This window comes from Bos mutus, chromosome 7, assembly GCF_027580195.1.
Source record: "Bos mutus isolate GX-2022 chromosome 7, NWIPB_WYAK_1.1, whole genome shotgun sequence".
In the NCBI taxonomy this organism is placed as follows: Eukaryota; Metazoa; Chordata; class Mammalia; order Artiodactyla; family Bovidae; genus Bos; species Bos mutus.
The window spans coordinates 78389086-78414371 of record NC_091623.1 but is presented as its reverse complement, the minus strand read 5'-3'; the positions used below and the strand labels follow the sequence as shown (position 1 = coordinate 78414371).

Genomic DNA, 25286 nt, shown 5'->3' with positions numbered 1-25286 from the left:
AAAACCACTAGACCATTCAGGTATGACCTAAATCAAATCCTTTATGATTATACAGTTGAAGTGAGAAATAGATTTAAGGGACTAGATCTGACAGACAGAGTACCTGATGAACTATGGATGGAGGTTCATGACATTGTCCAGGAAACAGAGATCAAGACCATTCCCATGGAAAAGAAATGCAAAAAAGCAAAATGGCTGTCTGAAGAGACCTTACAAATAGCTGTGAAAAGAAGAGAAGCGAAAGCAAAGGAGAAACGGAAAGATATTCCCATTTGAACATAGAGTTTCAAAGAATAGCAAGAAGAGATAAGAAAGCCTTCCTCAGTGATCAATGCAAAGAAATAGAGGAAAACAACAGAATGGGAAAGACTAGAGATCTCTTCAAGAAAATTAGAGATACCAAGGGAACATTTCGTGCAAAGATGGGCTCGATAAAGGACAGAAATGGTATGGACCTAACAGAAGCAGAAGATATTAAGACCAGGTGGCAAGAATACACAGAAAAACTGTACAAAAAAGATCTTCACAACCCAGATAATCACGATGGTGTGATCACTCACCTAGAGTCAGACATCCTGGAATGTGAAGTCAAGTGGGCCTTAGAAAGCATCACTATGAACAAAGCTAATGGAGGTGATAGAATTCCAGTTGAGCTATTCCAAATCCTGAAAGATAATGCTGTGAAAGTGCTGCACTCAATATGCCAGCAAATTTGGAAAACTCAGCAATGGCCACAGGACTGGAAAAGGTCAGCCTTCATTCCAATCCCAAAGAAAGGCAATGCCAAAGAATGCTCAAACTACCGCACAGTTGTGCTCATCTCACATGCTAGTAAAGTAATGCTCAAAATTCTCCAAGCCAGGCTTCAGCAGTACATGAAATGTGAACTTCCAGATGTTCAAGCTGGTTTTAGAAAAGGCAGAGGAACCAGAGATTAAATTGCCAACATCTGTTGTATCATTAAAAAAGCAAGAGAGTTCCAGAAAAAACATCTATTTCTGCTTAATTTACTATACCAAAGCCTTTGACTGTGTGGATCACAACAAACTGTGGAAAATTCTGAAAGAGGTGGGAATACCAGACCATCTGCCCTGCCTCTTGAGAAATGTGTATGCATGTCAGGAAGCAACTGTTACAACTGGACATGGAACAACAGACTGGTTCCAAATAGGAAAAGGAGTATGTTAAGGCTGTATATATTTTCACCCTGCTTATTTAACTTATATATAGAGTACATCATGAGAAACGCTGGGCTGAAGAAGCACAAGCTGGAATCAAGATTGCCAGGAGAAATATTGATAACCTCAGATATGCAGATGACACCACCTTTATGGCAGAAAGTGAAGAGGAACTAAAAAGCCTCTTGATGAAAGTGAAATAGGAGAGTGAAAAAGTTGGCTTAAAGCTCAATCAGAAAACTAAGATCAGGGCATCTGGTCGCATCACTTCATGGGAAATAGATGGGGAAATAGTGTCAGACTTTATTTTTTTGGCCTCAAAATCACTGCGGATGGTAATTGCAGCCATGAAATTAAAAGATGCTTACTCCTTGGAAGGAAAGTTAGGACCAACCTAGATAGCACATTAAAAAGCAGAGACATTACTTTGCCAACAAAGGTCCATCTGGTCAAGGCTATGGTTTTTCCAGTGGTCATGTATGGATGTAGGAGTTGGACTGTGAAGAAAGCTGAGTGCCAAAGAATTGATGCTTTTGAACTGTGGTGTTAGAGAAGACTCATGAGAGTCCCTTGGACTGCAAGGAGATCCAACCAGTCCATCCTAAAGGAGATCAGTCATGGGTGTTCATTGGAAAGACTGATGCTAAAGCTGAAACTCCAATATTTTGGCCACCTCATGTGAAGAGTTGACTCATTGGAAAAGACCCTGATGCTGGGAGGGGTTGGGGACAGGAGGAGAAGGGGATGACAGAGGATGAGATGGCTGGATGGCATCATTGACTTGATGGACATGAGTAAACTCCGGGCGTTGGTGATGGACAGGGAGGCCTGGCGTGCTGTGATTCATGGGGTTGCAAAGAGTCGGACGTGACTGAGTGACTGAACTGAACTGAACTGAACTGATAGTATGTGAATGATATACTTTATAAGCTAACACCTAATTGCTTTCTAAAGTGAATCAATGTATATTCTCATCAGCAAAGTATAAGGGTTTCCATTGATTTTCATTCTCTACAGCACTTGGTACTAGCCGACTTCTTTATCTCTTGCCAATCTAATTGGTGTAAATGGTATTAAAAGTATGTTAGATCTTTTCATTCTATTCTTTATTTCTCTCTCCTTTTTAAATTCATTAAACATTTATTTAGCATCCTCCATGAACTAGATGGCTTCCCAGGGGTTAAGAGCCCATCTGCCAATGCAGGAGACATAAAGAAATGCAGGTTTGATCCTTGGGTCAGGAAGATTCCCTTGGAGGAGGGCATGGCAACCCACTCCAGTATTCTTGCCTGGAGAATCCCTTGGCCAGAGGAACCTGGTGGGCCACAGTTTATGGGATCACAAAGAGTTAGACACAACTGAAGTGACTTAGAATGCAACCATAAACTAGATACTTTTTAGGTACTAGGGAATTTAATGTCTTTTTTCTTTATATGCTTTTTTTTTGGCTGCACCACATAGTTTGTGGGATCTTAGCTCCCTGACCAAGGATTGAACCCTGGGCCCTGGCAGTAAGAAGGCTGAGTTCTAACCACTGGACTTTCAGGGAATTCCCAATGTCTTTTATTCTAATTTACATTAAAAAAACTAGCAGCAATTGGTTTATTTTCTTTTAAATTAATTAATTAATTAATTCCTTTTTGGTTGCACTGGGTCTTTGCTGCTGTGCACGGGCTTTCTCTAGTTGCCTTAAGTGGAGGCTACCCTCTAGTTGAGGTGCATGGACTTCTCATGGTGGAGGCTTCTCTTGCTGAGAAGCACAGGCTGTGGGGCATGTAAGCTTTAAGCTTTAGTAGCTGTGGCACAGAGGCTCAGTAGTTGTGGCTCACGTGCTTAGTTGCCCTGCAGCACGTGGAATCTTCTCAGATCAGGGATCCAACCTGTGTCCCCTGCATTGGCAGGTGGATTCCTAACCACTGAACCAGCAGGGAAGTCCCTCTAATTTACATTTTTATATACAACTTACTTAAAGTGTATAAATACAAATCTTGAATGAATTTTATATGTAAATACACCTGTATAACCACTGCCTATATTAAGATACAGAACATTCAGAGTCTCAGAATGCTCACTGTCTCATCTTACCCAAAAGAAATTATCTTCAACTCTATTTCTGTGGATTAGTTTCGCCTGATCTTGAACTTTGTATAAATGAGTTGCTTAATTTCCATATATTTAGGGCTTCTTTTGATTTCTTGTTAATTTATTATTTAATTTATTGTGATCAGAGAACATACCGTGTCAGACTTCAGTCTTTTGAAGTCTCTTGAGATCTGTTTTATGGGCCAGCATATTGGTCTATTTGGTGAACATTTCACTTGTATTTAAAAAGAATGTATTTTGCAGTTGATGGGTATGCTGCTGCTAAGTCGCTTCAGTCATGTCTGACTCCGTGCAACCCCAGAGACAGCAGCCCACCAGGCTCCCCCATCCCTGGGATTCTCCAGGCAAGAATACTGGAGTGGGTTGCCATTTCCTTCTCCAATGGATGAAAGTGAAAAGTGAAAGTGAAGTCACTGAGTCGTGTCTGACCCTGTGCGACCCCATGGACTGCAGCCTACCAGGCTTTTCCATCCATGGGGTTCTCCAGGCAAAAGTACTGGAGTGGGCTGCCATTGCCTTCTCCGGTTGATGGGTATAGTGTTGTGTAAATATTCAATTTTGTCAATATAGTTGATGGTAGGTTCAGATCTTCTGTATCCCTACTGATACTTCACTAGTTCTGTCATTTATTGAGACGTGTGTCTCCAACAATGATTGTGAGTTTGTTTACTTTTTCATTCTGTTATTTTTTGTTTCATATATTTTATTTCTAAAGATGCAATTAAAAGCTTGTATTTTCAGCTATACAAACACTTTTATCAGTGTGAACTTATCTTAAAGTCTATTTTGCCCAATAATAATTTAGCTAAGCCAGTTTTTTTCTGTTTGTATTTGTATGGCGCATCTTTTTTGATCCTGTTCTATTGTGTTCTTTTAACCTTGATGAGCTTATATTTAAAGTGTGTCACTTGTAAATAGCATATAGTTGTATTTTTAAAATCCGGTCTGATAATCTTTATTTTTTATTTAGAGTGTTTTACTTCATTTCCATTTAATTTTGTTATGATATAGTGTGTTTATTTCTACTATTTTGCTGTTTATTTTGTTCTATCTGTTCTTTGTTCCTTCATTCTTTCTCTTTTCTGGCCTTCTTTTGTATTGAACAATGACTTAAAATTTTTTAATATATTTATTTTTGGCTGTGCTGTGTCTTCGCTGCTGCGTGGGCTTTGCTCTAGTTGCAATGAGCGGGAGCTACTCTAGTTGCAGTGCACGAGCTTCTCATTGCGGTGGTTTCTCTTGTTGAAGAGCACAAGCTCCAGGGCACATGGGCTCAGTAGTTGTGGTACACTGGCCCAGTTGCCCCAGGCATGTGGATTCTTCCTGGACCAGGGATAGAGTCTGTGTCACCTGCATTGGCAGGCAGATTCTTTACCTTTGAGCCACCAGGGAAGCCCTGAACAATGATTTTTATCATTCCACTTTTTAGTCTTTATTTTCATTAATATTTAACTATTTAGATATTTGATTATTATTTGATTACTCTTTTAGTGGCGTGAACTGTGGTGCTGAGAAGACTCTTGAGAGTCTCTGGGACATCAAGGAGATCAAATTGGTCAATCCTAAAAGAAATCAACTCGGACTATTCATTGGAAGGACTGATGCTGAAGCTGAAGCTCCAATACTTGGGCCACCTGATGCGAAGAGTGGACTCATTAGAAAAGACCTTGATGCTGGGAAAGATTGAAGGCAAAAGAAGGAGGGGATGACAGAGTTTGGATGACATTGCTGACTCAATAGACATGAGTTTGAGCAAACTCTGAGAGATAGTGAAGGACAGAGAAGCCTGGCATACTGCAGTCCATGGGGTAGCAAAGAGTTGGACATGACTTAATGACTGAACAACAACATCTAGGGATTATAATAAGCATTCTTAACTCACCATGCTGCTGCTGCTGCTGCTAAGTTGCTTCAGTCGTGTCCGACTCTGTGCGACCCCGTAGATGGCAGCCCACCAGGCTCCCCCATCCCTGGGATTCTCCAGGCAAGAATACTGGTGTGGGTTGCCATTTCCTTCTCCAATGCATGAAAGTGGAAAGTGAAAGTGAAGTTGCTCAGTCTTGTCCAACTCTTATCGACCCCATGGACTGCAGCCTACCAGGCTCCTCCGTCCATGGGATTTTCCAGGCAAGAGTACTAGAGTGGGGTGCCATTGCCTTAGTATTTTTCACACTTCTTGAATAATGCTAGAGACTTGAAATAATTTGATTCTAACAATTTTTGCTTTCTATGCTATTGTTTTACAATTAATTAATTAATTTTTGGTTACACCCCACATCATGGGGAACTTCCTTGACCAGGGATCCAATCTGTGCCCCTGCATGGAAAATGTGGAGTCTTAACCACTGGATGACCAGGGAAGCCCTATATGTTTCAAAAATATATATAATTATTGAGCTGCCAACAATCAGTTCTTTTTTTGAAAAAAGTTTGTCTATTTATTTTGGAGAAAGAAATGGCAACCCACTCCAGTATTCTTGCCTGGGAGCCTGGTGGGCTACAGTCGATGGGGTTGCAAAGAGTTTTACATGACTGAAGCAACAGCATGGCAGCAGACTATTAGAGTCTGGGTCAGACAGACTCTTGTTTACTGTGGCCTTAGTACCTTGTATTATTCTTCCCTGGTGGGTCAGAGGGTAAAGAATCTGCCTGCAATGCAGGAGACCTGGGTTTGATCCCTGGGTCAGGAAGATCCCCTGGAGAAGGGAATGGCTACACACTCCAGTATTATTGCCTGGAGAATTCCATGGACAGAGGAGTACTAGGGCATATAGTTGGCTTTCAGTTTTTATTGACTGGCTGATGAAAGAAGCAACCAAGTGTCTTGAATGGAGAATCAGGGAGGAGATGTTGATTCTGAGCTTTGGAGGGTGATTACAAATTCTCTACATGAAGGAGAGAAAGTTAGTTTTAGATAATGGGAAAACTATGTATAACAGAAGGTAAGTTAAGGCATGTATGTGTGACCCTAGGGAATGGGAGCTGGAGCCTAGTGTGGAGACTGATAGGAGCAAGACGTAGAAAGTTATGCTGAGAATACTTTGAGAGCTATGCTTGTTCTGTGGGCAGTGATGAGTTATTAAATATTTTTATGCAGAAAAATGATAGGATTGGATTAGTGTTTTAAACATAAAGCTGGTGATAATGCATAAGCTATTGCAATATGGTACCTGGTCTCATCACTTCAGGGCAAATAGAAGGGGAAAAAGTGGAAGCAGCGAAAGATTTTATTTTCTTGGGCTCCCAAATCACAGTGAACAGTGACTGCAGTCATGAAATTAAGACACTTACTCCTTGGAAAGCTGTGATAAACCTAGACATCGTATTAAAAAGCAGAGACATCACTTTGCCAACCAAGGTCTGTATAGTCAAAGCTATGGTTTTTCCAGTAGTCATGTACAGATGTGAGAGCTGGACCATAAAGAAGGCTGAGCACCAAAGAATTAATGCTTTCTAACTGTGGTGTTGGAGAAGACTCTTGAAAGTCCCTTGGATAGCAAGGAGATCAAAACAGTTAGTCCTAAAGGAAATCAGTTCTGAATATTCATTGGAAGAACTGATGCTGAAGCTGAAGCTCCAATAGTTTGGCCACCTGATGTGAAGGGCCAACTTACCGGAAAAGACCCTTATGTAGGCAAAGATTAAGGGCAGAAGGAGAAAGGAGTGACAGAAAATGAGATGGTTGAATGACTGATGTTTAGAACCATCATTCAAAACTCTTTGCGACCCCATCATTTAGCATCACCGATTAAATGAACATGAATCTGAGCAAACTTCAGAGATAATGAAGGACAGGGGAGCTTGACATGCTGCAGCTCATGGGGTCGCAAAGAGTCGGACATGACTTAGTGACTGAACAACAGCATGACATGAGAGGGACCTGAACCAAGGCAGAGGCAAAGGAGGGGGTGGATCAAAGTGTCTTTCTGAATTCAAGAGTCCATGACCCATAGAATGTGCCCAGGAGGGTGGTCCAAGAGGCTTCTAGCTTGAGGGAATATGCGCAATAGATAGTATGTAAACCCACTAACAGAGATAAGGAATATATTAGGTGTGCATGTTCAGAGGCAAAGACAAGGAATTTTTGTTTTTCTTCCAACTTTTTTATTGTGGTAAAATACACAGAACATAAAATTTCCTACTGTAACCATTAAATAATATATTTTTATTTGTTTATTTTGGCAGCTCTGTGAGGCTTGGGGGATCTTAGTTTCCCAACTGGGGATCAAACCCAGGCCCTTGGCAGTAAAACATGGAGTCCTAACCACTAGACTGCCAGAGAATTCCCCTATCTTAACCTTTTAAAAAAATATTTGAGAGCAGGGGCGGGCTCCCGGCGGTTGGTTGGAGCGTCGTAGCAGCCGAGAGGTCCGGGAAAGTTTCTTTGGAGGTGCGGCCGGGAGTGGCCATGTCCCACGGCCCCAAGCAGCCCGGCGCGGCCTCCGCGCCGGCGAGCGGCAAGGCTCCAGGACAGCATGGGGGCTTCGTGGTGGCTGTCAAGCAAGAGCGCGGCGAGGGCCCGCGGGCCGGAGAGAAGGGGTCCCACGAAGAGGAGCCGATGAAGAAGCGCGGCTGGCCCAAGGGCAAGAAGCGGAAGAAGATCCTGCCGAATGGGCCCAAGGCACCTGTCACCGGCTAAGTGCGTTTCCTGAACGAGCGGCGCGAGCAGATCCGGACGCGCCACCCGGACCTGCCCTTTCCCGAGATCACCAAGATGCTGGGCGCCGAGTGGAGCAAGCTGCAGCCGGCGGAGAAACAGCGGTACTTGGACGAGGCTGAAAGGGAGAAGCAGCAGTACATGAAGGAGCTGAGGGCCTACCAGCAGTCGGAAGCCTACAAGATGTGTGCGGAGAAGATCCAGGAAAAGATCAAGAAAGAGGATTCCAGCTCTGGGCTCATGAATACCCTTTTGAATGGACACAAGGGTGGGGACTGTGACGGCTTCTCGACTTTCGACATCCCAATCTTCACTGAAGAGTTCTTGGACCAAAACAAAGCGCGGGAGGCGGAGCTGCGGCGCCTGCGGAAGATGAACGTGGCCTTCGAGGAGCAGAACGCTGTGCTGCAAAAGCACACGCAGAGCATGAGCAGCGCGCGCGAGCGTCTGGAGCAGGAGCTGGCGCTGGAGGAGCGGCGGACGCTGGCGCTGCAGCAGCAGCTCCAGGCGGTGCGCCAAGCGCTCACCGCCAGCTTCGCTTCGCTGCCAGTGCCTGGCACCGGCGAAACGCCCACGCTGAGCACCCTGGACTTCTACATGGCCCGGCTGCACGGCGCCATGGAGAGCGACCCCGCCTTAGCACGAGAAGCTCATCGTCCGCATCAAGGAGATCCTGGCCCAGGTCGCCAGTGAGCATCTATGAGGGTGTCGGCCGCCCCACAGATCCAGAGAAGACCAAGCTCTGGTCATGGCCCCTCCCCCAGTTGCACCCCCTGGAGGAGGGGTGGGGGGTTCCATCCTCTGGGGCCAGGCCTGATCCTGCACCTTGGGGGCTCTAGCCCCCCTAAAATTAAATTTCTACAGCATCCCTCTAGCTTTAAATCTCCCCAGGTCCCCATCCCAGAAAACCCACCCCCCATGCACTGTGCAGACTCCCAGGGCCCAGCCAGGCCTGTTGGCCTCACAGGTCACATCACACTACACAGACGTGGGAACACACGAGGGGCAATGTAACCCGGGACAGGAGGAAACCCACAGCCGCTCACAGCTGGTGTGGGGAGAGTTACACACCCTACACGCACTCCCCGGGACCAGCTCCCAGACCCAGGGCAGAGAAAACCCACATCCAATACACGGGGACTCCTGCCTGGCAGGTGTCACCCTAAGTACCCACACGGGCAGGCACCTTACAGGGACACACTCTCACACTCCTGGCAGAGCCATCTATCTGTCACCCTCGCATTCCTGCACCCCTGAATGGGGGTGCTGGCACCACCCCATGCTCGTTTAGCTGAGGAACCACCGTGGAGGCAGTTGTTTTGCCACCACTTGATCTGGACTTCTTAAATAATAATAATAATAAAAAGGTGGAATTGAATTTCAAAAATATATATATATATATTTGATTATTTATTTGGCTGCATAGGGTCAGAGGGAAAGAACCTGCATACAGTGTGGGAGACCTGGGTTCAATTCCTGGGTTGGGAAGATCCCCTGAAGAAGGCAATGGCAACCCACTCCAGTATTCTTGCCTGGAGAATCCCGTGGACTGAGGAGCCTGGCGGGCTATAGTCCAGAGCGTAGCAAAGAGTTGGACAAAACTGAGCAGCTAACATAGGGTCTCAGTTGTGGCACGTGGAAACTTTGTTCTGGCATGCAGGCTCCTTATTGTGGCGCAGGGATGCTAGAATGTGTGCAGAGGCTCAGTAGTTGAGGTTCATAGTCTTAGTCCCCCTGCCGTATGTGGGATCTTAGTTCCCTGACCAAGAATTAAACCTAAGTCCCCTGCAACGGAAGGTGGATTCTTAACCACTGGACTACCAGGGAAGTTCCCTTAACCATTTTTAAGTGTCCAGTTCAGTGGCCTTGCGTACATTCATACTGTGTAATCATTACCACCATCATTTCTAGATCTTTTTTCACTTTGTAAAATGAAAATACACTAAACAATAACCTCCCATTTTCCCCTTCCCCTAACTCCTGGAAACCACCATTATACTTTCTTCTTTACGATTTTGACTACTTTAAGTACCTCATGTAAGTGGGATCATACAGTATTTGTCATTTTGGGTTTTTTTGGCTTCACTAGGTCTTTGTTGGGGTATGCTAGATCTTTAGTTGTGTCATTTGAACTTCAGTTGCAGCATGTGGGATCTAGTTCCCTGACCAGGGATTGAACCCAGGCTCTCTGCATTGGGAACTCAGATTCTTAGCCACTGGACCACCATGGATGTCCCAGTATTTGTCTTTTAGTATCTGGCTTATTTCACTCAGCAGAATTCTTCAAGGTTCATCTGTGTTGTGGCATATGTCAGGATTTCCTTCCTTTTTAAGAGTGGATAATGTTTCACTGTATGGATGAATTGCAGCACGCCAGGCCTCCCTGTCCATTACCAACTCCCAGAGTCCACCCAAACCCATGTCCATCGAGTTGATGATGCCATCCAACCATCTCATCCTCTGTCGTCCCCTTCTCCTCCTACCCTCAATCTTTCCCAGCATCAGGGTCTTTTCAAGTGAGTCAGCTCTTCGCATCAGATGGCCGAAGTATGGGAGTTTCATCTTCAACATCAGTCCTTCCAAAGAGCTCCCAGGGCTGATCTCCTTTAAGATGGACTGGTTGGATCTCCTTGCAGTCCAAGGGACTCTCAAGAGTCTTCTCCAACACCACAGTTCAAAAGCATCAATTCTTCGGCGCTCAGCTTTCTTTATAGTCCAACTCTCTCGCATCCATACATGACCACTGGAAAAACCATAGCCTTGACTAGATAGACCTTTGTTGGCAAAGTGATGTCTCTGCTTTTGAATAAGCTATCTAGGTTGGTCATAACTTTCCTTCCAAGGAGTAAGCATCTTTTAATTTCATGGCTTCAGTCACCATCTGCAGTGATTTTAGAGCCCCCCAAAATAGTCTCTCACTGTTTCCATTGTTTCCCCATCTATTGGCCATGAAGTGATGGGACCGGATGCCATGATCTTCGTTTTCTGAACGTTGAGCTTTAAGCCAACTTTTTCACTCTCCTCTTTCACTTTCATCAAGAGGCTTTTTAGTTCTTCTTCACTTTCTGCCATAAAGGTGGTGTCTTCTGCATATCTGAGGTTATTAGACATCTGTATATCTTTGGTGAAATGCCTATTCAAGACTTTTGCTGGTTTTGGATTGGTGTTGTTTCCATGTGCTTTTGTCCTTGAGATGTGAGTTTAAAATTTTAGACATTAATTCTTTACCAGATTTCAAAATTTTTCCCCTATTTCATGGGTTGTCTTTTCACTCTCTTGACGGTGTCCTTTCATGCACAAAATTTTTTAATTTTGATTGTCAGTTTAATTTTTGTTGCCTGTGCTTTTGATGTCTTATTAAAGTATCATTGCCAAATATAGGAACATGAAAATTCCCTCTGTGTTGTCTTCCAAGAGTTTTATAGTTTTACCTCTTAAGTTTAGATCTTTGATCAATTTTGAGTTAATTTTTGTATATTGTGTGAGATAAGTGTCTAATTCTAATTGTTCCTATACCATTTATTGAAAATACTGTTCTTTTCCCATTGATGGTCTTTGGACCATCCAACTTTGGTCCCAAGGTTGAACTTTGGGTTCAAATCAATTGATGCTAGATACATGGTTTTATTTTTGGTCACTCAATTCTATTCCATTGATCTGTGTGTTTGCTTTTTTCCTAGTACCAAATTGTCTTTATTATCATTGCTTTGTAATAAATTTGAAATGGGAAAGTGTGTTGTTTTGGCTATTCTTGGTTTTCTGTGCAAATCTTAGTGTTAGCTCATCAATTTCTACAAAGTAGATAGAGATGGTATTGAATCTGTAGATCAGTTTGGGAGTATTGTATATTAACTGTTAGTTCTGATCAGAACATGGGATGTTTTTTCCAGTTATTTAGATCTAGTTTAACTTTTTTTTCAACAGCATTTTGTAGTTCTCAGGGTATAAGTTCTATATGTCTTTTGTTAAAATTTTGCCTAAGTATTTTATTCCTTATGATGGTATCGTAATGCTATTTTTAATTTCATATTTAGATTGTTCATTGCAAATGTATAGAAGTATAATTTATTTTTATTGATCTTTTACAACTTTGCAGAACTTATTTATTAATTCTAATATTTTTTTTAGTGGATACCTTAGGAATTCCTATATACAAGTTCATTCCATCTGAAAATGGAGATCATTTTACTCCTTTCTTTTCAATCTAGATATCTTTTATTTCTTTCTAATTGTCTTGGCTAGAACCTCTAAGATAATGTTGATTAGAGGTAGCAAGAGTGAACATTCTTGTCTTGTTCTAAATCTTAGTGGGAAAGCATCTAATTTTTTACTGTTAAGTGTGATGTTAACTGTGGTCTTTTTCATAAAAGTCTATTATGGGGTTAATTCCTTTATATTCCAAGTTTGTTGAGTTTTTTAATCATAAAAAAGTATTGGATGTGATGTCTTATATTACTGATGTGATGTACCATATTAATTGGTTTTCAGATATAAAACCAACCTTGCATTAGTAGAATAAATCCCAGTTGATCATAGTGAGCAAATCTCTTTTTATTAATTAATTATTTTATTTATTTATGTTTGGCTGCACTGGGTCTTTGTTGCTGTGCATGGGCTTTCTCTGGTTGTGGCAAGTGTGGGCCCCTCTCTAGTTGTGATGCACACACTTGTCATTGTGGTGGCTGCTGTCGTTGCAGAGCACAGGCTCTCGGTGCAAATGTTCAGTAGTTGCATTGTGCAGTCTCAGTAGTTGTGGCTCACAGGCTTAGTTGCCCTGCAGCATGTGGGACCTTCCCCATTCAGGGATGGAACCTGTGTCCCCTGCACTGGCAGGCAGATTCTTAACTACCAGACCACCAGGGAAGCCTGAACAAATCTTTTTATAAAATGCTAAATTTTGTTGAGGATTATTGTGCGTGCGTGCTTGCTTAGTCACTTCAGTCGTGTCCTACTCTCTGCGACCCCGTGGACCATGGCCTGCAAACTCCTCTCTCCATGGGATTCTCGAGGCAAGAATACTGGAGTGGGTTGCCATTTCCTTCTTCAAGGATTATTGTAACCATATTCATAAGAGATATTGATCAGTAATTTTCTTTTCTTATGATGTCTTTGTTTTTGGCATAAGAGTTATATTGGTCCCATGAAATGACTTGGGAAATATTCTCTCAACTTCTATTTTTTGTTTAAAACTTTTTAAAAATTATTTTATTTTGGTCATGCTATGTGGCATGAAGGATCTTAGTTCCCTGACCCAGAATTGAGCTTGTGCTCTCTTCAGTGGAAGCATAGAGCCCTAACCACTGAACTGCTAGAGAATTCCTTCTCCTTTTTTTGTGTTCTGTTTTTTAGAATAGTTTTTGAAGAATTGTTATGAATTCTTTATATGTTTGGTAGAATTCAGTGATGAAGCCATCTGAGCCTGGGCTTTTCTCTGTGGGAAGTTTTTTTAAATTACTATTTCAACCTCTTCACTGACTTAGATAAACTCAGATTGTCTATTTCTTCTTGAGCCAGTTTTGGTAGTTTGTGTCTTTCTGGGAATTTGTCCATTTCATCTAATTTATAGATTTTTGGCCTACAATTCATAGAATTCTTTTATGACTTTTTAAATTTCTCTAAGGTAAATGGTAATGTCCTTTCATTTCTGATACTGGTAATTTAAGTCATCTTTGTTTTTATCTTGGTTAATATTGCTAAATGTATATCAATTGTGTAGATCTTTTTGAAGGATCAGCATTTGGTTTCACTGATTTTCAGTGTTTTTTTTAGTCACTATTTTCATAATGTCTGCTGTATTCTTTATTATTTCCTTTTTTGCTTGCTTTAGGTTTAGAGTACTCTTCTTCCAGTGTGTTGAGGTAGAAGTTTAGGTTACTGATTTGTGATCTCTCTCTTTTTATTCATTTATTTATTTTTGGCCATGCTAGGTCTTTGTTGCTACGTGTGGGCTTTTTCTAGTTGCGTGAACAGAGACATATTCTCCAGTTGCTGTGTGCAAACTTCTAATTGTGGTGGCTTCCTTTTTTGCAAAGGACGGGTGCAAAGGCACACAGGCTTCAGTAGCCGCGGCTCACAGAGTCTAGAGCAGGGGCTCAGTAGTTGTGGGGCACAGGCTTAGTTGCCCAGAGGCATGTGGAATCTTCCCGGATCAGGGATAGAACCTGTGTCCCCTACACTGGGAGATCAATTCTTTAGCAATGGACCACTAGGGAAGTCCTCTCTCCTTTCTTAATAACTCCATTACAGTTGTAAATTTCCTTCTAAGCACTGCTTTAATTGCATTTAACAAGTTTTGGTATGTTGTGTCTTGATTTTCATTCATCTCAAATAACTTCCTGATTTCCCTTTTGATTTCTTCTTAGACCCATTATTGTCTGGGAGCTCAATGTTTAATTTCCATGTATTTGTGAATTTCCCTTTTTTTTTTTTTCCTGCAGTTGATTTCTAATTTCTTTTTATTATAGTGGAAAATATATCTTGAGTTATTTCTAGCCTTTTAGATTTACTGAGGTTTTTTTTTAAAGGCCTAGTATAATATCTATCCTGGAGACTGTTCCCTGTTCCTTGAGAAGAGTATATATTCTGTTGTTGGAGGGTTTTATAGTTGTTTGTAAGGTCTAATTTTAGTGTTGTTGTTCAAGCTTTATTTTATCTCATTAAATGAGGGTTTGTTTTATCTGTAATTGAAAGTGGTGTATTGGATTCTCCAAATTTGATTGTTGAGTTGTGTATTTCTTCTTTCATTTCTGTCCATTTTTTGTTTCATGTATTTTGATGATCTGCTCTTAGATGCATTTATGTTTGTAACTGTTATCTTCTGATGTGCTGATATTTTTATCATGATGCTATATCCTTCTGTGTCTCTAGTAAACTCTTTTTGTTTTAAGGTCTGTTTTGTATGATATTATTAATATTATAGCCATTTCAACTTTCTTGTGGTTGCTGGGTTTTTTTTTTTTTTTTTTTTTTTTTTTGACTGGGAAAATAACTTTATTTTGTTTGAGGCAGTGGGCAAGGGACCAGTCTCAGAACTTCTGGAACCACTTCATGGTTCCAGCAGCCTTGGTGGCCTTGAGCATGTTGAAGCACACAGTCTTGCTCAGCACTCACCCACTGTGACAATGTTGCTGATCTGGACGTCCCTGAAGCAGGGGGAAAGGTGCACGGACATGTTCTTATGGTGCTTCTCAAAGTGGTTGTAGTGAAGGTAGTCTCGGCAGATGACAGTTGTCCTCTGCATCTTCATTTCTGTCACCGCACCAGACAGGATCTGCCCTCCAATGGAGACATTACCAGTAAAAGGGCATTGTTTGTCAATGTAGGTGCCTCGATGGCCTCATTTGGAGTCTTGAAGCCCAGTCCAATGTTCTTGTAGTATGGAGGGAGCTTTTCTTTGCCAGTTTCCCCAGGCAGGACCCTCTTCTTATTTGAAAGATGGTCGGTTGCTTTTGGTTCCCACATTCATCTTCCAAGTTGTCTGAAAAAAGGCCCTGTTTTTCTAAATGCCCTCAGTTGCTCAGTCATGTCCCTCTGTCTGCGACCCCATGGACTGTAACCTGCCAGGCTCCTCTGTCCGTGGAATTTTCCAGGCAAGAATATTGGAGTGCTGGGATGGGTGGCCATTTCCTTCTCCAGGGAATCTTCCCAACCTAGGGATCCAACTGTGTCTCTTGTGTCTCCTGCGTTGGCAGGCAGATTCTTTACCACTCTGTCACCTGGGAACTCCTTCCTACCCCTTTAAAAAAATATAGACAGTTGGAAATCTATATTTTTAAAATATTTATTTATTTGGCTGCACCAGGTCTTAGTTGCATCATGTGGGATTTTCCATCTTTGTTGTGGCATGTGAGTTCTCTAGTTGTGGCACTCGGGATCTTTAGTAGTGGCATGCCAAATACACAGTACTGCTTCCCCATTTAAATAGATTTCATAACTCTGCTTGGTTGCCTGGCCCTTGGTATCAAGCCATTCTGTCTCTCTTTTTAAAAAAAATTATTTTTATTATTTTTGGCTGTGCTGGGTCTTCGTTGCTGCATGGTCTTTTTTTCTAGTTCCAGTGTGTGAGCTTCTCATTGCAGTGGCTTTTCTTGTTGTGGTTGCTATCCAACCATCTCATCCTCTGTCGTCTCCTTCTCCTCCTGCCTTCAATCTTTACCAGCATCAGGGTCTTTTCCAATGAGTTGGCTCTTTGCATCAGATGACCAAAGTATTGGAGTTTCAGCTTCAGCATCAGTCCTTCCAATGAATATTCACGACTGATTTCCTTTAGGATGGACTGGTTGGATCTCCTTGCAGTCCAAGGGACTCTCAAGAGTCTTCTCCAACACGACAGTTCAAAAGCATCAATTCTTCGTCGCTCAGCTTTCTTTATAGTCCAACTCTCACATCCATACATGACCACTGGAAAAACCATAGTTTTGACTAGACGGACCTTTGTTGGCAAAGTAATGTCTCTGCTTTTTAACACGATGTCTAGGTTGGTCATAACTTTTCTTCCAAGGAGCAAGCGTCTTTTAATTTCATGGCTGCAGTCACCATCTGCAGTGATTTTGGAGCCCCCCAAAATAAAGTCAGCCACTGTTTCCAATGTTTCCCCATGTGTCTGCCATGAAGCGATGGAACCTGGTACCATGATCTTAGTTTTTTGAATGTTAAGCTTTAAGCCAACTTTTTCACTCTCTTCTTTCACTTTGAACAAGAGGCATTAGGTGATTGGTTAGGGCAGTATAGGGTGGCTACTGGGGTGGGCATTTTTACTTCATTTGCAGTCAGGAAGCCTGTTGGTGATGATCGGGGGAGGGGGGGACTTTGGCAATGGTTACAATTGGGTTTAGTCAGTTCTGGAGGTGGCCTTGGTTCTGGGCTCTGTGTCTGTGGCCTTGGTGCAAGGTGTCACAGCTCTGACCTTGGGGCAGGACTCTACATTCCCCCCACCTCTTTATCTATGGATCAAATCTTTGGCCCTTTAGTACCCTGCTCATGTCTAACTGACTGACTATCCCCATCTTGGGTCATGAGGACCCAGGTCATTGGGGAAAGGGGCAAAGACTGCTCTCTGGCTTCGTTAGACTGGACAGGGGCACTGTGGGGTCTTGGTTCCCAGGGGCATTGTGGGTCCTGGGTCTCAATGCCCACTCTCTTTCAGGGTGCATTTATGGAGGGAGATGAAAGTCCACAAAATGACATAGCAGTTTGTTCTAGCATGTGTCAACTGGCTGATATCCTTATCGTAACAGCATCTGGAAATTCATTTGTTGTTTTTTGAAAGAAATAAACTTAACAAGAAGGTTAAAGATGACCTGAAGATTAATAGAGGTAGAAAAGCTGCCAAGGGGCCCAGAAGAGGGGCTAGCCAAGAGACCAGGACCATACATTCATCTATGATGTTAGTGTTTCTTTAGGTATGAGAAGATGCAAGAACTGGGGCTCATGAAAATACTTACCTGAAAACATCTAACTATCTGAAGTCCTGTCCTGCCCATTTTCCCCAGAGCAGAGTGCCTCATTCCTGATCTTTATCTTGAACTCCTTTCAAGGGGTATTGAAGGTTGGCAACTGTAGCAGCCCTGATTTAATCTTTGTAGAGGCAGATGGCAAGTGCCAGTTTCTGGTTGGCAAAGCCCCTATGGCCATAAATTTGACCATTATTTAGGGGCATTTTACAACCATTTTATAACTGTTTAGAAATACTCATTCCCAGGTCTGGAGAAGATTTTTCTGATTGGCCACTTAATGTGCTGTTCCTGGACTAGGCAATTCTGGACCATACCTGCCTTGTAGTCTCTTACAGTACAGGAAAATATTCCCTCTTGTTGCTTATTCCTATATTCTAAAATTATATCTTTAGAATCATTGATCTTATATGCAACTATACATCATCATTTTATCAGAGGCTCAGTCACCCATTTAGTAGTGTAAGACACAACAACTTTCTGAAACAGGCAATATAGAAAACAAACAATATAGCTAGTAGTAATAGTAAGGTCACAAGTAAGACTTGAAGAACTTTTACTAGGCACAGCCCAGTGTATACTTAGATTCCTGACTTTGTCTGTTAAATGACTATCGCCTGTTGTTAATCTTCTGGTTGTAGATCATGGAGCATCTGATCATTATGCAAAGACTGATTATGAAGCTAGGTTTCAGAAAAAAACTTATAATGTCCTTTATTAACTCAGTTAAATATTGTAATGATACAACATAACAGCAAGGAATTATCTCAGAAGTGAGTTTTTGAAACACATATCTTAATTAATAAAACTAGAATTTAATATTTAGTGAAACATATTTTTTCTAAAATTTCCCCCATTTTTATTAAACACAGACAAGACTAATTTGCTTTTAAAATAAATTTGGTCCATTGACTACAGATGCCATAGACCTAGGTGAATTTTTTTCCCTCTAGAGTTTGCCAAAACCCTTTAGAGGTTTTGAGACTTCTGTATATTTCGGGAGACAGTCTTTTATTTACCTGATAAGACTATTCAGAACCCAAGTGTCTCCAATTTCTGGAGGGACAAGTTAGAGAAAAGAAAATAGAGAAAAGAAAAATGTTTTAATTTTGCCCACAGGTATAAATTACCGAATTGTTTTAAACCATAAGTAGCTTGAGGAGAAGAGCTTCTTTATATCTGAAAATGAAGATCAGAAGCCAATACTGTATCAGACAAAAACTCATGAAAATTTTAATCATATGTGTCAGTTTATTTAATCCCTTGTAATTAATCTTCATTCTATTGTCCTTGCCTGATGATTGAGGTTGATTGTAACAGTGATAGTTTTAAGAAGTTTGTGAAGTTTTTGTTAAGGCTTGTATGATTGTCCCATGAAGTGGGTGCCTTGATCACTGGAGATGGTAGAAAGTATACTCTAAGTGAAAGACACACTTTTAACTTTTTTTTTCCTTTGTGAAGGCGTTAACCCTGCAGCAAGGAAAGGCTTTAACCCATCAAATAAAAAATGAAGTTTGTCTGGGAGCCAGAAAGCCAAGCGGCTGTCTTGGATTTCCCAGAGCCCTGACTGTTTTATTACAACTATTGTTTACACATTTTAAATTCCCTGATTTACAAGTAGGCTGTTGTCATGTTACAAGGACATCAAGATGGTAAAAGTCTGACAATGAGGGGTTAATTTTTTGTAGAAGCAGAATGAAATTTATCTTCATAGATCATTTTGAAATAATATTTATTCATTTTTATCAAAGTAACAAAAGGTTTTAAAAACAAATATAAATCATTTAAAGGCAAAGAAATTCACACAGTCTTGTTATCAAAAGTCACATTCATTCCAAAAAAACTGTGTTCTCTTAATAAAAAAGAGAAAACCAAATAAATTCCAGTTTGGTACCAGCTTATATTCACTGTGAAACAATAGTTATTCACTTAGCCAAAGTAACAATCAGTTCAGTTCAGTTTAGTCACTCAATCATGTCCAACTCTTTGCAACCCCATGAACCGCAGCACGCCAGGCCTCCCTGTCCATCACCAACTCCTGGAGTCCACCCAAACTCATGTCCATTGAGTCTCTGATGCCATCCAACCATCTCATCCTTTGTCATCCCCTTCTACTCCTGCCCCCAATCTTTCCCAGCATCAGGGTCTTTTCAGATGAGTCAGGTGACCAAAGTATTGGAGTTTCAGCTTCAACATCAGTCCTTCCAATGAACACCCAGGACTGATTTCCTTTAGGATGGACTGGTTGGATCTCCTTGCAGTCCAAGGGACTCTCAAGAGTCTTCTCCAACTTCTCCAACAGTTCAAAATCATCAATTCTTCAGCGCTTAGCTTTCTTTATAGTCCAACTCTCACATCCACACATGACTACTGGAAAAACCATAGCCTTGACTAGACAGACCTTTGTTGACAAAGTAATGTCTCTGCTTTTTAATACGCTGTCTAGGTTGGTCATAACTTTCCTTCCAAGGAGTAAACGTCTTTTAATTTCATGGCTGCAATCACCATCTGCAGTGATTTTGGAGCCCCCAAAAATAAAGTCTGACACGGTTTCCACTGTTTCCCCATCTATTTCCCATGAAGTGATGGGACCAGATGCCATGATCTTCATTTTCTGAGTGTTGAGCTTTAAGCCAACTTTTTCACTCTCCTCTCTCACTTTTATCAGGAGGCTTTTTAGTTTTTCACTTTCTGCCATAAGGGTGGTGTCATCTGCTATTGCTGCTGCTAATCTGAGGTTATCAATATTTCTCCTGGCAATCTTGATTCCAGCTTGTGCTTCTTCCAGCCCAGCGTTTCTCATGATGTACTCTGCATATAAGTTAAATAAGCAGGCTGACAATATACAGCCTTGATGTACTCCTTTTCCTATTTGGAACCAGTCTGTTGTTCCATGTCCAGTTCTAGCTGTTGCTTCCTGACTGCATATAGGTTTCTCAAGAAGCAGGTCAGGTGGTCTGGTATTCCCATCTCTTTCAAAATTTTCCACAGATTTTTGTGATTCACACAGTCAAAGGTTTTGGCATAGTCAATAAAGCAGAAATAAAAGATTTCAGAGGCAGTTCAACATCTCAGGAAAACTTGTACTATCCACAAAACTCTTTTCTCAGGATCCACTTTTCATAAAACTTTTTTTCACTTTTTGTATTTATCACTTTATTTGTCCATTCAGAGAACAGCCACCTGTAAGTCAGACTTACTTCCTTTTGTCTTAGTAAAATGTAATTCCACTCCTTATACCTTTTTAATAAAAGCACATGTCCTACTTTCCTTAAGCAACCATGAACTGTCCTTTATTTCACCACTCTATAGATCAGTAAACATAAATCACCTAAAGCTCTTATCTCATTTTCATTTTCTTTCCTTAAAAGTTTTTTTATATCAAGACTTTCCTTGTTGACAAATTTGCAATAGATATACTAAGATCTTATTTAGTTTATATTAAATCTAGGCATAATAAAAGTATTATACTTAATGTTGATGATTCTTAGATATGTCCATAATAATTAGATTAACAAACAAACATTAATATTGATACCAGGTATTAATTTAATATTGAATATTTCCCAGTTCATGTGAACCTGAAATTCATTCAGTTTAATTTATCTTGAATTGTTTGTTTTGTAAGCACTTACTTTTCTTTAAACCAATTAAATTAGAGCTTATTTACAAATTAATTGTAGCAATATTATCAAAAGACAAGGACACACACTGATACCTACATATCCAGACAGACAGACAGAGATCTCATGTTTGAGATTTTAAATGTCCCTTTGCCTTTTTTTTTTTTCTTGGCTTAAAGTTCTACTAATTTGCCCAAGTCTGAAGTTTCAAGTAGAGTGAGCTGTATATTTAAAGGACATGATAAGAGTTAACTTCAGGCTTTTTCCAAGGTGACTTTCTGTTTTTCCAAGGTAGTATGTATCAATCCCAATCTCCTAATTTATCCTTTCTCCCCTTACTCTCTGGTGACTCTAAGTTTGTTTTCTACCTCTGTAACTCTATTTCTGTTTTATAAATATGTTCCTATATACTCTTTTAAAAAATATTCCACATATAAGCAATATCATATGATATGTCTTTCTCTGTCTGACTTCACTCTAGGTCCATCCATGTTGCTGCAAACAGCATTATTTCACTTTTTATGGCCAAGTAATATTCCATTGTATATATGTACCACATCTTTTTTATTCACTCCTCTGTTGATGGACATTTAGGTTGCTTCCATGTCCTGGCTATTATAAATGGTGCTGCAACGAACATTGGGGTGCTTTATCTTTTCAATTATGGTTTTCTCTAGATACATGCCTAGGAGCAGGATTGGTGGATCATATAGTAGGTCTAATTTTAGTTTTTTAAGGAACTTTCAAACTGTTCTCCATAGTGGCTATACTAAGTCCCAATAGTCTTGTAACTGGATGTTTCATTCTCCTATAACTGAACATTTATTTTCAGTATTTTAAAATTACCAATGAGGGAGTTCCCTGGCAGTCCAGTGGTTAGGACTCAATGCTTCCATTGCAGGGGGCACAGGTTCAATCCCTGGTCAGGGAATTAAGATGCTGCAAGCCATGTGACACAGCCAAAAGAAAACCCCCCAAAATAAAACAAAATCACCAATGGATAAACTTATGTATATGTATTTTTGTATGCCTGAAGGCAGATGTTTCTTTAATCTGATTTATAATATCTAAAAAAATTAAGATTCAAATAGATGAGTATTTGTTAATTATATATATTTGTCGAAAAAAATAGCTTGCTTGCAATTTCAAGCTGTTCTTCAGTTAAACTGAAATGGAAGCTTTAAAAAAGAGAAGGAAAATTTTATTTCTAAATGGAATCAAGAACACTATCTAATGGTGTGTATTCCCTATAAATACAAATATTTCTATTTATAAATAAATAGAAATATAGATTTGAAAGAGCCCAATGGTATAATAAATGCTGAGGCCAAAAAATGAAAAAAAGAGAAATGAAAAGAAAAAAGAGAAGATTACATAATGACTAACCAAGTGCTGTATGCATATACTTGAGACTTTTCCAGCATTTTCTTGGATGCTGTGCACATGTGCTTTGGTACTGTTCTCTTTTGCTATAGTTTTACAGGAGTAGATAATTATATAGCCCTACAATTTTCTTTTTTAAAGAAAAGTAAAGAATTATCAGCTTCCTAATTATTGTGGTTTGAGGAGGTCAATAAATAACATTTCTGTTCTTTGGCCAAGATTGGAATGGATTGAAAGATTAGTGTGTTAACCAAGTGAGCTTGCTTATATTTCAATCCTGAAATGGATGGGCTTGCCATGTCATATGTGTGCATGTGCTAAGTTGCTTCAGTCATGTCTGACTCTTTGTGCAACCCTATGGACTGCAAGCCACCAGGCTCCCCTGTTGATGGAATTCACCAGGCAAGAATACGGGAGTGGGTTGCCATGCCCTCCTCCAGGGGATCTTCCTGACCCAAGGATCAAACCTACATCTCTTCTGCATTTGCAGGCAGATTCTTTACCACTAGTGCCACCTGGGAAGCCCTTGCCATGTTATGGTACATCTAAACAGTCTCAGCTTTTCTTGGTGTATACAGTAGAGGTGAGGGATGGTGTGATGTGCTGAAAAGTTATAGCAGAGAAGAGCAGAAAAAATGTGCTTCATGCAGGTGGGCAGATCTGAGAGAGAGTGAGGAAAGGACTGGGAAAAGCAAGTGCGGTTCCTTCTCTGAAACCTATCAGTCATATAAGTCTGTCCTACTCTGGGAGGTGTGAGGAAGGAGATAGAGAGGGGCCAGGCTTTTTACACTAACTGTAGTATTTCCACGTGGAACATGAGGAGTTGTAAACAAATGATTTTCCTAATGTTAATAAATAACCCACTTTATAAATGACAAGAAATGGCATGAAAAACTTTGGGAAAAAAAAGATCAACACAGAAAGATTAGATCCCTTGATGCAGCAATCATTAAACGGTCTCTAGTGATTGCTTATAAAGAAAGCTGAGCACCGAAGAATTGATGCTTTTGAACTGTGGTGTTGGAGAATACTCTTGAGAGTCCCTTGGACTGCAAAGAGATCAAACCTGTCCATCCTAAAGGAGATCAGTCCTGAGTGTTCATTGGAAGGACTGATGTTGAAGCTGAAACTCCAGTACTTTGGCCATCTGATGTGAAGAGCTTACTCATTTGAAAAGACCTGGATGCTGGGAAAGATTTAAATACACCTGCTTTCTCCCCAGAAGGCAGGTCATAGTTTCCCAGACTCTAGTCTGCCACCCTCCTCATTTGGTGGCAAATCAATACATTTCTGGAGAAGGAAATGGCAATCCACTCCAGTGTTCTTGTCTGGAGAATCCCAGGGATGGCAGAGCCTGGTGGGCTGCCGTCTGTGGGGTCGCACAGAATCAGACACGACTGAACCAACTTAGCAGCAGCAGCAGCAGCAGCAGCAGCAGCAGGAGGAGGAGAAAGGGATGACAGAGGATGAGATGGTTGGATGACATCACCAACTCAATGTACATGAGTTTGGGTAGGCTCTGGGAGTTGGTGATGGACAGGGAGGTGCCGGGAGCCACCAAGGGAGATCCCACCCATGACAAAGGTCATGCGGAAGAGATCTGACAGGAAAAGGTGGATCAGGCCTCAAGGGACCCCCTGAATCTGCTCGAGCATCTACCCAAAAACCAAAATCTGTCTGTCTTACTATCTTGTGCCTTTCACCAACTCTTCTGACATTAACAGGGGGCTATCCCCAACCACCTTTCTCTGGAAAAAATCAACTTAGGGCTTTAGTTAATAAGTCTCCTGAACATGAAAGGAATATTTCTATTTTAACCCCTCTGTTGGCTTTCTAGTTTGCCTGACAGGTTTATCCATACTCTTGCAATTAACACACATGATTGTTCACAACTCCCCAACCTTGAAAGACACGGGAAGCCAAAACACTCTAAAAGTCCTAATGAGCATAGAGTCCTTTAAGGGATGAAAAATTATTAGAATAGATAGTATTGGTAAGGGGCTTCATTATTGGGCCAATGCTTGCTGCCAAGTGCCCATATCCCTTATCCATTGTGTACCCAGGAGTGCATTGGTTAACATAGTTGGAATGTAAGAAAAACAAGTAGCAGCCTTGGAATTAACCACATCAGACCTTTGAGCTAATTGGTTCTTTCTTTGTTGTGACCCACTGCACCTTTGCTCTGTGAGAATGTAACTTTATTTAGTATTTTCTGAGGCTGGGAGAAATAAAGAAAAAACACTTCAAGGGAAAATAAGTTTTCTGGCTGATCAGCCTTTATCAAAAAAGGGTCATAAAATGTCCACAGGCCTCCAAGGCCAGAAGATAATGTACACAACATTTTTTATGGGAAAGGTGTACAGAAAAAATCCTGGTTTTGATAAAGACAAAACAGATGTAATGTTCGGGCTGACTCTGTATGACTTTGCATCTTTCATTTCCCTCTATGTACAAGTCAAGGTATAAAAGTTCCTTTTGAAAATAAAGTTATGGACCTTGCTCACCGAAGCTTGGTCTCCCCGTGTCGTTCTTTTTTCCTTTTCCCTCCTTTTCTCTCTCTGTTGTTCTTTCAGGATGACTCCTTGGAACACAGGAGCTTTATTGGTTTTCTATGTTAATCAAGGAAGATCAAGCCCTGCTCTCCGCTTTGCTATCCTTATTGCCTAAGCCGTCATCCTGAGGGTACCCCTGGATCCTGCCGGGGTCCAGCCCCAGCAGAGGCTGGCATGCTAGTCCATGGGTTTGCAAAGATTCAGACGTGACTGAGCGACTGAACTGAACTGAACTGAGTGATTGCTTTGTTTGTTTTATAAATATATGGTTTATTTATTTAAAATTATATAGAAGTTGTAAAAATAAAATGAGAACATTACAGATAAATTAAGGTTCT

The 25286-nt window shown here is 41.0% G+C and overlaps 2 pseudogenes; one reads left to right on the top strand and one right to left on the bottom strand.

Moving 5' to 3' along the window:
- The first annotated feature begins 7588 nt into the window (after nt 1-7588).
- Nucleotides 7589-9184, top strand: LOC138988645 (SWI/SNF-related matrix-associated actin-dependent regulator of chromatin subfamily E member 1-related pseudogene; annotated as a pseudogene).
- Nucleotides 9185-14963: 5779 nt separating this feature from the next.
- Nucleotides 14964-17391, bottom strand: LOC102285601 (small ribosomal subunit protein uS17-like; annotated as a pseudogene).
- Nucleotides 17392-25286: the final 7895 nt, after the last annotated feature.